The sequence below is a fragment of the Branchiostoma lanceolatum genome, chromosome 11 (assembly GCF_035083965.1).
Source record: "Branchiostoma lanceolatum isolate klBraLanc5 chromosome 11, klBraLanc5.hap2, whole genome shotgun sequence".
NCBI lineage: Eukaryota > Metazoa > Chordata > Leptocardii > Amphioxiformes > Branchiostomatidae > Branchiostoma > Branchiostoma lanceolatum.
This window is the reverse complement of record NC_089732.1, coordinates 15,391,410-15,404,381: the sequence shown is the minus strand read 5'-3', so window position 1 is coordinate 15,404,381 and position 12,972 is coordinate 15,391,410. Positions and strand designations below refer to the sequence as shown.

Sequence of the window (12,972 nt, the reverse complement as noted above, 5' to 3'; positions counted from 1 at the left end):
GCAAACCTTCTGGACTGTTTCTCTCGAAACTTTAGTCCGAGATCAAGACTTAGGATTAAGATTAGCACCAGACGTATCAGGATTAGGGTTAGACTTACAGCTTAGGCTGAGCTGGGCTTTGGCAAGGTAGCGACGGACAGAGCTCTACAAGGCTGAGTACTGACAGGCCACTAAACGCCTTACAATTGGGAGGATAGGGAAATAAAGCCTGCATGGAGGAATGTTGACTTTGAGATGTACAAGCCAAAAATTTAAGGCACTATTTCATACTTTCAAGCTCTTTCTCTTTGCTTGTCTTAAAAATGGAAGAAAACTACATCCCTTTAATTACTCCTCACATGTCACTCTTTGCAGGTATCACATTACGAAGTGAAGAAACTCAAGACTCCAGAGAAAAGATTTACAGCCCCATACCACATGTGCAATGAGGTCCTATAGGGAGGAAACTCTCACTATCTACAGTATCTGCCAGGGGTGTTTATTTGCCGTTTATTTTGTGCTAATCCACTGGGAGGGGAACTGATTTCAAGCTCCAGTTCCAAACTGCCAAAGATGGATCTATAAAAAACCTAATCTATTTCCTATGTCTTCAAAGTCTGTTGGATAGCTGCAATTAATTTGAATCATTCCTGTTGCATATGACAGACATTTGTATTTGTTCGTCTCAAGAAATGGAGGATACACATTGTAGATATAGAGAGGGCTGAGGGAGAAGGGCCATATGATATGACTGGTTTATTCGTTGAATTTCTTCGCAGCCCGAAAGGGCTGAATTTCGGAATTCATTACATAGCGTAGGATCTCTTATACACACAATAAAATACTAATAAAACAATTAAATCTCACGGCACGTATATACATGTATGAACATCCACGAAACCTTCACAACCAGATGAACAGAGAGAAGTGTTACTAGAAAAACATTATCCAGAAAAAAAAAACATCTCTCCATGTGCAGTATTACAAAAATCTTTCTCATGTTACTTGCCTGTGGATATTGAGTAGTTCTATGCCTGAAAAACAAGATGAAAGGCATTAACACTAGATGTGTATCTAGGGCAATAACACGCACCTGTCCCTTGCCTACTGTCCCACTTTGAGTGGCCATAATTCAAACCAGACCCATACAGGAAAGGTTCGGACCATGTGCAGAGGTTACTTGGTCCCCTGCCAGACTGTGTGTTGATTTAGACAACCAGCCCACAGGACTAATTGCCTGTCCATCTTCATGATCAGTACTCAAGACAGACACTAAGATTTTAAAGATGGGGCTAATTTGTCGGATGCAGTGTCTGTCCAGTCTTCACATCTAAATATAGGAAACTTGATTATTGTACAAATCTCTGTCAGCTCACATAAATTTCAAGGGAATGTTAAAAAAAGAAAATCCTGAAGTATCTAGAAATTTTAGTCTTTCCAAGGGCTATGAAGGACAAAGTGCTGTGGAACAGGCTCTCTGGATTGGTGCCAGTGGAAGCTCAAATTAAGTAAGTAAGGGACGTGCAAAAGTGCCAAGTTGACAATGTGCAAAAGTGGTCAGTCTTTTGGCGATACCAGCTTTTGTGATTGTTAATATATATTATGAAGATCTACAAGCAAAAAAGTTTGGCATCAAATGCTCTTCTGCCATTATGGCAATATGATATAAAGTTAGGATAAAACCAAGATAAAAAAATGGAGGTTTTGCTGCAGTACCATAGAAAGCCAATAGCGGGCCCCAAATCTAACCATTTTGGACCTATACATGCATAATACATGTATGAATACCCACATATCAAGAGAATCAATTCCGGCATTCTTGAGTTATAGTGCAATGCACATTAACAGACAGACACACATACACACAAACACACACACACATACAGACAAGAATACTGACGAAAACATAAGGTAATAACTAAAATCTTATACATCACCAAACCAATGTCACTGTTACATGTTAAACTTAAACTGTCCTACAAACACAACGAAGACAAGTGTAAGTAAAGCAACAAATGTGTATGTTAGAATGAAAGTTTATCTGAGTTGGTAAAGAACAGTCAGAAAAATAAACTGTTCTCTCCAACCTAAAAAAAAGTTGAGGTAGCAGGTACATGTATTCATCGGATACCAAATCAATCAACCAGACTGAGTGCAACTGCTTTATGGATTATAGCATCAACTTTATAGGAGCCTGGGGACTGGTCCAATTTTGTACATGGAACGACCTGTCATACCTAAGGCCATGTTGATTTGAATACATGGATGACATCTTCCCAAAATCCCAAAACTGATGCAAGCGAATAAAAAAAAAAAGTTTAGCAAAAAAAAAAAAAAGTTGCCTTCATTATGAAATCTACGTGGTCAGGAAGGTTGAAGAGATGACCAAAATACAGGTTCTTCTTTTGTGTTCTTTCTTTGACTTTGGCATTGATTTTGATATTCTACCACATCAGTATCGTTTTCAAATATCTTTCACAACTTACGACAAACATTTGACCATTTTGCATCTGCTTTGTATGATTTACAGTACGGTGGATAACTTTTTATTTATTTTTGGAAACGGACGAAAATTGACGCGCGTGCGGATGTCATCCATATATTCAAACAACATGGCCTAAGCCAGAGGTAGGTTATAAGATATATAATATACCCCTGAGTGAAAGGTGGGGAGAGATAACCATTACCAAGATCAGCTACTGATGAAAGATCTCATAGAACACAACTGTGGACTTCTCATTAAAACTGTCAGCATACGGAAAATGTTGAGGGGGAGACCACCATCATGACCGTGGGCCATGGATGGGGGGCTGTGGATTGGTGAAAAAATTGCACACGGACTAATACCCCACAGTAATGCTAAAGGCTACATGTATGCTATACTACAGTTGTTGGGGGGGGGGGGATACCGAATCACTTGTGTCAAAACAGAAAAAAAACTAGAGATAAATATTAGCTTGTTCAGCAAATATGAACAGGTTTGCGTTTCAGTGTAACTAATGTGGGGGGAAATGAACATAACTAGAAAGGTAACAGTTGTAAAGTAAATAGTTAAAATACGTCATATTTCACTTCATCTCTTTCCCCTGCAAAATCTTAAAAACTGACTGTTCTGAAATGAAATATTTTTGTAAAACCCACCCCCTTGGGAGAATGTACTTTTCCGGTGGTACCTTCAGTTGAAAAGAACATTTTCACTTAAACTTTTGCATAATTACCCCACTTTTGAATTTCACGTAAGAAAGAAGTGGGGTAAGTTTGGGTCCCTTAGCAGCTTGCTACGGAACTGCAGGGGTGTTTTTGTTAAGAAATCTTTCAAACAGGATTGCAGAATACAGTAACGATATATTACCATGCAATATGGTGTGCAGGAAGCTTAGACAAAGATGTACATTATTTGAAGAAGCTGCCATCTGCGCTGCATGGTAATTTGTGAAGTGAATCCGTCACTATTGCCCTTAATCCGTTATCATAAACATTAATATGTCAGCAGAGACCCAAGTCTGTCACCCTTGCCCCTTATCTGTCACGAAAGCCTTTAATCCCTCAGCGTTGCCCTTATCCCGTCATCATAGCTCTTAATCTCTCACCATCATCCTTAAACCGTCACCATAGCCCTTAATCCGCGACCTTTGCCCTTAATCCGTCACCACAATCCTTAATCCATCACCCTTTCACTTAATCTGTAATCATTCCTCTTTAATCTGTCATCCTTGCCCTTAATCTGTAATAATTTCCCTTAATCCGCCATCCTTACCCTTAATCCGTCGCCTTAGTCCTTAATCCGTTACCCTTTGCCTTGATCTGTAATCATTTCCCTTAATCCGCCATCCTTACCCTTAATTTATCAACTTAGCCCTTAATCCGTTACACTTTCCCATAATCTATACTTATTTCCCTTAATCCGCAATCCTTACCCTTAATCTGTCACTTTATCCCTTAATCCGTCACCCTAGCCCTTAATCCGTTGCCCTGGACCTTCATCAGCCATCCTTGCTCTTAATCCGTCTCCATAACCCTTACTTTGTCACGAAAGCCTTGATCCCTCACAGTGGTTGCCCTCAATCAGTCACCCTTGCCCCTAGTCCGTCGCCATAACCCTTAATCCGTCACCATAGCCGTTAATCTGTCACCCGATAACCTAATCCGTCACCTTTTCCCTTAATCTGTTATACTTACCCTTAATCCGTCACCATAACCTTAATCCATAACCCTAGCCCTTAATCTGTTACCCTTGCCCTTAATCCATCGTCAATGTTACATCTTGTTCTGACTAAATTTTAGGTCTTTTAGGCAATATAGTATATAGATAAAGACCACAAATGGTATGACATGTTAGCAAAGTTGGTATGGTGCCATTGTGATGGAAACTTTGACTGGGTTTCAATTTTAAGCCCTGTTCCGAGGCTTAATGACTTCTCCAGGCACAGGAACATGGATGCACCCATGGGAGTATCAGTTACAGGGTACTCGTCTGGTTGGCGTCACAGTCTAGTACCGTGGCCACAGTGTCTAGACGTATGAGAACAAACGGCATTTCTTGTGTTAGAAAACAACTCATTTCTAGCGATAATATGGAGATTTCTAACCTCTAATCGAAAGTTGTGACAACATGGTGAGCAAGAAGGGATGTATCACCCTCATGTCAGCAGTGGAAACAACAACGGGGAAGCACGGCCAGAAGAGACTGAAGAATATGGACTGTTTGAAAATAGCAACACCAGACGTTTGTTCATTAATCTCCAAGGCAGGAAAAGTTGTTGCACGTTCCGCAGACAGGACTCGACTATGGAAATTTAGATTCTGAGACTGGAAGGACAAATAACACCAGAGCCGATCTGTACAGAACCAAGGTAAGAGGCGTCTGTTTCTGTTTTTGTGCAGGTAGGTCTTTTCAGTTTTTATGTTAACGTTACGCTTTCGTGGTCATTTTAGATACCTTTCATGGCAAGGTAGAGATTTTCGAAACCATCTCGACGTATGTTTGATATTCAGAATGGCTGTTAAAAGTGTTATTGAAACTTTTTAGGTTTGATGAAAAATGAGCAATTCGTTTTTGGTAGAGTCGGAGTAACGGAGACTACCTTCAAGTTAGTTCATGGTATCTTAACTTAGCAGCCTAGAATTTAGAAATACGTCGCATTCATCCACGTTTCAAAATCATGTGCCATACAAACGTTGAAATTCCAGAACTAATTCTAGTATGTCGCATGTCCACGTATACGAACTAAGTCCAATACAACTTATTTGTACACGTTTAAAAATCTACATCCCCGACAAAGGTAGACTGTTACAGTAGAAAAACTACAAATGTAGAAAAGAATAATACGTCGCACTCGTCCACGTATGAAAATCATACGCCTGACAGATGTAGAAATTCCAAAACTAATTCCAGTACATCTCACCCCCGACAAATGTAGCATTAACTGGAGAAAAAGTACAAATGTACAAAAAACAGTACGTCCCATCGTCCACGTATGAAAACCATAAATCATATGCCCGAAAAACGTAGAAATGCAATTCTAGTACATCTTTTTGTCAAGTATGTGCACCACCCACCCCCCCCCCGACAAATTAATTTAGAATTAATAAAACGTCGCATGTATCATCCACGTATTAAAATTTTACGCCTGACAAACGTAAAAATTTTCCAAAACTAATTCCAGTACATCTCATTTGTCCACGTTTGAAAACCTCAACCCCCGACAAATGTAGAACAAGAGTTCTACGACCTCATACCTTCGCCAAATGATTTTGACCTTTATGACTGACGTATTAGGAGTGTTTTTCATCAATCAAAAATCATACCAGTTGATCCTCCTCACCCAAATAACATAAGTTGTCCAAACCTCCTTGTTATGATTATGAGCTTAACAAAGAAGGTTATGCTAACATTTTTCATCAATAATGCAAATAAGCTCCTTATTAGCATAATTTGATTCAACGGTGTTCACATTCACACAACTTCTAAATGCAACAAGTATGAAATTGCCGTTATTTACTAGTATGGAATGATAGTAGTTTCTCATGAATTATGCAAATTAGGCCTACATTTGCATAATTTCTATCTATTGACATTCCTCTCTTCCTCAGTTACAAATGTCACATATTTGAATAGTCATATCATGGAACACAGCAGGTTTTTAAAATTGCCTCATTAATTATAATCTGATTTGCATAATTATCATCCAATCATACAAAGCATCACATAAGCTATCTACATACCAAAAATCATGACCATCCATCAAGCCCATCTCGAGTTATATTATTTTCTCATTATTTATGTAAATGAGGTTCTCATTTGCATAGCTGATATCTATTAATATTTCTCTCTTCCTCAGTTACATATGTCACATGTTTGCGAGTCCTATCATGGAAATTGATGAATGTATAAACTTTCCTCATTAATTATGCAAATTAGATACTGATTTGCATAATAAGTATCCAATCATGTACATCATCGCTCAAGCTATGTACATGCAAAAAATCATGACCTTCCATCAAGCCCTTCTTGAGTTATTCCCTTTCAAAGTCTGAAGCAAAACCTACCCCTGCAGTTCCAAAAAAGTTGCTAGGGGGCCCAAACCTATACCACTTACTCTCTGCCCAACGAGCTATCTACCACTCAAAAATCAGTTCCATAGCATGTCCACAACACGAGATATCATAACAGGAAGTTCCGCTGCAGTACCGTAACAAGCCGATAGGGGGCCCAAAATCTAATCATTTTCAGGTTTCATCGAGACCTACCAACATACCAAATACCAAGACAATCCTTCCAAGAATTCTCGACTTATCGTGTTCACCAACAGACACACAGACATGCTCGGTATTCCCATGCTGTGGCACTGCATTAATGACTGTTCTTACTCATATAAGGCCGTGTATATCCAACTTTGGTCAAAATTTGTATGTTTCAGTCTTTTAATTGGTGTAAGGAGATATCTTTGTGGTTTGGTTTCACATGCTCCGAGTGGACTCTTCCAGGCTGGGAGTAGGTCAAAGTTGACGATTGTTTTCGTCTGTCAGCTGTTACGAGAGAACGAGCTGGTCAACTGTCTATTTTCTTTGCATGATTCTAAAGTAGACAGATGTGGCTTTCTGGTGCATAAGAATTTTGGGGGCTTGCAATTAAGGTGAATCCTTTTCTGAGCCCTTGTTTTAGTGCTTTAAAGCATTACTGCCTATATGGGCAAGTCTATCTCTTGTATCTGCCCTACAGCTGGCTGATAGCCAATTTGTCCCTGGCAGTAACTGACGTTTCCTGCCTGCCTCATGACCCCTCATGACCAACTTTGCACCCATTTACCCGTGTCAATATCCCCTGAAACAATACAGCCCACACGTCGCAACCAGAAAGCATAGTATGAGCATACAATCTAACACATTTTTACACTTTTCTCGTTAATTATGCAAAACACTTCGCCCAAAATCTAATCATCTTGAGATTTCCCACATACACACCGACATACCAAATACGACAACAAACCATCCAGGCGTTCTCGACTTATCGTGTTCACTAACAGACACACAGACAAGCATCATCGAATAACCTACTCGACGAAACCATTCGTCGCGAAGGTAATTAGCTGAAGATAAATTAAAAATGTCGAAAAATTATACGTCGCATTTGTCCACGTGTAAAAACCATAAAAAACTAGAAAGGCAACATTTGCGGGAGCAAATGCAACATGTTTCGCCCATTTCCCTCCCCACGCAAAAAGCGACTGTGGCATAGAGGCTAACGTTTGTTGTATGTCTGCAATGTTGGTATTTGAATGAATAATTGAATTGAAGACCAGTCAGAAATGGATCTCTCCCAATTTGAAACCCTATGCATGGATGGGCTCTTCCAGGCACCCATATTCATATGCTATTATTTTTTTAGTACAACGCTACGCCACACATTTTGTTTAATGCGCTATCGATCAGCGCCGATATTCAAGACTTCCCCGCGGCCCGATAGTGTAGACATGTAACAGGGGCTTACGCAAGGAGGTTGAAAATTCTTACTGATAGGTTTACGTCATTTTTAGCCAAAAACTTTAAACAACTACTCAAAGCAAGGGCCTCCTTGCTCAACGTGAATTTTCACGCACTTCACAACTCTCTATTGTTAATGTTAATGTTATTGTCAACGTCCCGACACGGGATGTTTCCTAAGGTGGGAAACGTTGGATACTTTGTGTGCACTATTGTGCGCACTAGTGTCCAATATTGGTGACAGAGGGGTAGAAAATTCGTGTACATAGCGAGGAAATGTCAGGTTTTACCATAGTGTCCAAGCTTGCAAACTTGTAGAAATCTTTGTTTCCATGCAGTGTTAAAATAAGGAAAACACCGTGTGTGTCGAAAAATACCACCAGAAAAGTTTTGAACCTTCTCAATTGCACTTACATAACTTCAGTAGGACACAACAATAACTTACAACACAAGGATGTGAGCCAGGGAGTAGTGAAGTTGTGTCTGCACCTGTCAGAGTACTAGTAGTGCCCCTAATTAAATTGACTATTTCAACCAATCAGGTCGAGCTTGATAAATCTGCGCTCTCTCATTGGCTGACCGAATTAGTCCACCCGGCCAGATGAATAAAGATGTGACCTATAGGCCAGTGACCCCATATGAGGAAAATAGCCGATCTTCTTCCCAAAACACCCTCTAAAATCGTATTTCGAAGTATTGTATGCCGAAAGTGCGAATGGGATTCTTTAAATATTTGTTCAATGTACCACCATAGCAAATTTCAGGTCATTTGGATGTATTTCCAGAGCACAGGAGGCCAAAATGTACGTTTTTGGTCAGAAAAACCTCAATAAAATCACTTTGAAGGTCAATATCGAAAAAAATTAAAAAAAGGCTCCCAGGGTATTTACCCACTCTACCTGTATACCAAATTTCAGCTCAGTTGGTGCAGGGACGACCGAGCTGAGTCGATAACAAGATTTGACAGGAGAAAGAAACCATACGAACACAATATATTGCGCCCAACAGTATGTTGGGCTCAACATAATTACAAATGTAGAAAAAAAGGATACGTCGCATTCGTCCAATTCTTAAAGTATTAGTTATACCCCCATTCCACTTGGACGGCGCTTTCGCCGCGCTCTCACGGCGACATAAGGGCCCCATTCCAAGTCACCACACGGTTACGGGGGGCAAATGACCCATATCTTTATTTCGAAATATTTCGAAATATGAAATAAACCTATCTGGCTATCTATATTTCAAATCTATTCAAAAAAATGATCTCTTTTGACAGTCACTTTCCAAATGTTTGCAAATGATCAGAACAACTTCTGAAACATAGTATTCTCGTATTTATATTTCCTTTTGTTAGAAACATTTATGAATACTTATAAAGATTTGTAATTAATAAAACAATAATTCGAAGATATGATAAATACCATTAAAAAAACGTAAAATTGGCCAGATCGCCGTGAGAGTGCCGAACTCCTGGAAAACGTGCTCAAGTGGAATCTCTACGGCGACCCAAAATCTCAAATGTCAGCAACCTTTTATGAGCGACCAAAGATTTCACAGATAACTCAACGGAATGGGGGCCTAAATTAGTAAAAGTCCGTCAAAACTACCTGCACAACTCCAATTTTACCTGTGCTACCATGCAGATTTTGAGCCCTACACGTACACTCTTCACTCACCTTAGTTACAGGATAAGAGGTCAAATTCCTAGGGACCCAAAATTGTGAAATTGCTTATCAGTTTCACGCATATTTAACTCCAAATGTTGTTTTCCTAGCTAAAGATAAAATTAGTACAATTTTACCTGTACTAAAATGCGAATTTCGAGCCCTATTTTTTTAATCGAACTCCAAAACCTTGAAGTAAGTATAACACGCCATATTCGTCGGTACTAAGAAATATGTCAAACAGCTTATCAGTGTCACATACATTCTAAATTTTGTTTCCCTGTGGCTGTAGGACCTAGCAACTACATGACTAACACGCCACCGCCAACTACTTTGAGAAAGAAAAGCCAATCATGATTTTGGAATAGTCTAATTCAAGTCAATAGTTCAAAAGGTTAAATCGACCGAAGCTGTCTACCGTCTTCAGAGACGACAAGAACCAAAGAAGAGAGCATTCGGGTTGATATATTTCTGCATGTTTTTTCTCGATCCCTGCACAGGTCACCTATACCGGACTACAAGGTCATCCGGGGCACCCGGTATCCACGTGCACTAGGGAGGAACAATCCAGGCCTGGAACAATCTGGCCGATTCCCACACAGACTCTCACCGCAGCAGGGGAGGTCGCCGGAGACCTTCCACTACCGGACCAGCATCAGAGCCGTGTCACAATGATTGTGCTGTTACAACCAGACATTACCTGACACGATTTAGAGAATCCACACACTGGCGTGCACATGTTGTCCACTTTATTTGATTCAAACAAATACGTATTGTCTATTATGTTGTTTATTTTAGTGTGCAACTTTTAGAAGCTGATTTTGCATGTATGCATATATAAGAAGTTACAGTGCAACTCCTTACCAAACTTGGAACGGTTACTTTAGAATAAGTCTGCTATTGTTGTGCTATAATTCTTTGACGGTTATTCATTTGTTTAAGTGAACTGCAGCGAAGAGATAAAGTAATCAATGTTGTGTGAGCAGAGTAAGACAGGAGACGAGAGATTTGTAAAACTAGGAAGTTAAGGTCAAGAGAGCAATAGAGACATTCAGTAATTAATAAGGATCGTAGTAAGTCAACATTATAAAATCAGAATCAGTCAGTGTTATAACGTTTACGTCTCCCTTGGTAAGTATGCGGGAATCCTTGTCTCTGTGTCATTTCTTTATCCTTGATGTGTTCGTCTTCAAATCGGCATCTAAAAGAAACCGTATTTATACATCGGCCATTCTTTATTGTAAGAAGGAAAGGGTCTTAAGTATTCACCATTTCAAAATTGACTTAGTTTTATTCCAAAAGCTAATTGGCCATCTCACCATTAAACAAACTAATCGTTCATGGTTTTTGTGGCTGTCGTCCCTACATCTCTGACAAGACCACAACTGCCATGTTCTGTAAGATCACGTCTCCTACACTTTCTAATTTAACATCACATTAAATAACAAATCTATATTAACCCTCTCGTTGGGGATCTTGTCGTCCCTTACTTTTCGACAAGATCACAACAACATGATGCTCAGTGGACCTTGCTCGTCCTTTAGTACAGTGGGCCTTGTGTCCATTTGTGCCAACGGCAAGGTCACAACACCACCACACTAATAACATTCATCTCTTACACCTAACATAAGTGGCAAAAACCACCCCTCCGGTCAAAATGGTCACACTCACACCTAACCCAAAACTAGGAAAAATATGGGAAACCAACATTAGCGACAAAAACCAACCCTAATATTATTGATTACAACACTTTCTTATCCAACATCACATTAAATAACAAATCTATATTAACCCTCTATCGTTGGGAATCTTGTCGGCCCTTACTTTTCGACGAGACCACAACAACATGATGCTCAGTGGACCTTGCTCGTCCTTTAGTACAGTGGGCCTTGTGTCCATTTGTGCCAACGGCAAGGTCACAACACCACCACACTAATAACATTCATCTCTTACACCTAACATTAGTGGCAAAAACTACCCCTCCGGTCAAAATGGTCACACCCAACCCAAAACTAAGAAAAATAAAGGGAACCAACATTAGCGACAAAAAACACCCCCCAATATTATCAATTCCAACACTTTCTAATCCAACATCACATTAAATAACAAATCTATATTAACCCTCTATCGTTGGGGATCTTGTCGTCCCTTACTTTTCGACAAGATCACAACAACATGATGCTCAGTGGACCTTGCTCGTCCTTTAGTACAGTGGGCCTTGTGTCCATTTGTGCCAACGGCAAGGTCACAACACCACCACACTAATAACATTCATCTCTTACACCTAACATTAGTGGCAAAAACTACCCCTCCGGTCAAAATGGTCACACCCAACCCAAAACTAAGAAAAATAAAGGGAACCAACATTAGCGACAAAAAACACCCCCCAATATTATCAATTCCAACACTTTCTAATCCAACATCACATTAAATAACAAATCTATATTAACCCTCTATCGTTGGGGATCTTGTCGTCCCTTACTTTTCGACAAGATCACAACAACATGATGCTCAGTGGACCTTGCTCGTCCTTTAGTACAGTGGGCCTTGTGTCCATTTGTGCCAACGGCAAGGTCACAACACCACCACACTAATAACATTCATCTCTTACACCTAACATTAGTGGCAAAAACTACCCCTCCGGTCAAAATGGTCACACCCAACCCAAAACTAAGAAAAATAAAGGGAACCAACATTAGCGACAAAAAACACCCCCCAATATTATCAATTCCAACACTTTCTAATCCAACATCACATTAAATAACAAATCTATATTAACCCTCTATCGTTGGGGATCTTGTCGTCCCTTACTTTTCGACAAGATCACAACAACATGATGCTCAGTGGACCTTGCTCGTCCTTTAGTACAGTGGGCCTTGTGTCCATTTGTGCCAACGGCAAGGTCACAACACCACCACACTAATAACATTCATCTCTTACACCTAACATTAGTGGCAAAAACTACCCCTCCGGTCAAAATGGTCACACCCAACCCAAAACTAAGAAAATATAGGGAACCAACATTAGCGACAAAAAACACCCCCCAATATTATCAATTCCAACACTTTCTAATCCAACATCACATTAAATAACAAATCTATATTAAACCTCTATCGTTGGGGATCTTGTCGTCCCTTACTTTTCGACGAGACCACAACAACATGATGCTCAGTGGACCTTGCTCGTCCTTTAGTACAGTGGGCCTTGTGTCCATTTGTGCCAACGGCAAGGTCACAACACCACCACATTAATAACTTCCATCTATCACACCCACACATTAGTGAAAAAAAACATCCCTCCAGTAAAAATGGTCACACCCAACCCAAAGCAAGAAAAAATTAGCAAG

The 12,972-nt window shown here is 39.9% G+C and overlaps 1 protein-coding gene across 1 annotated transcript in view; it reads right to left on the bottom strand.

Moving 5' to 3' along the window:
- The window catches only part of LOC136444492 (probable dimethyladenosine transferase), a 78,956-nt gene that overhangs the window by 21,780 nt on the left and 44,204 nt on the right, over positions 1–12,972 (bottom strand). The window lies entirely within an intron of this gene.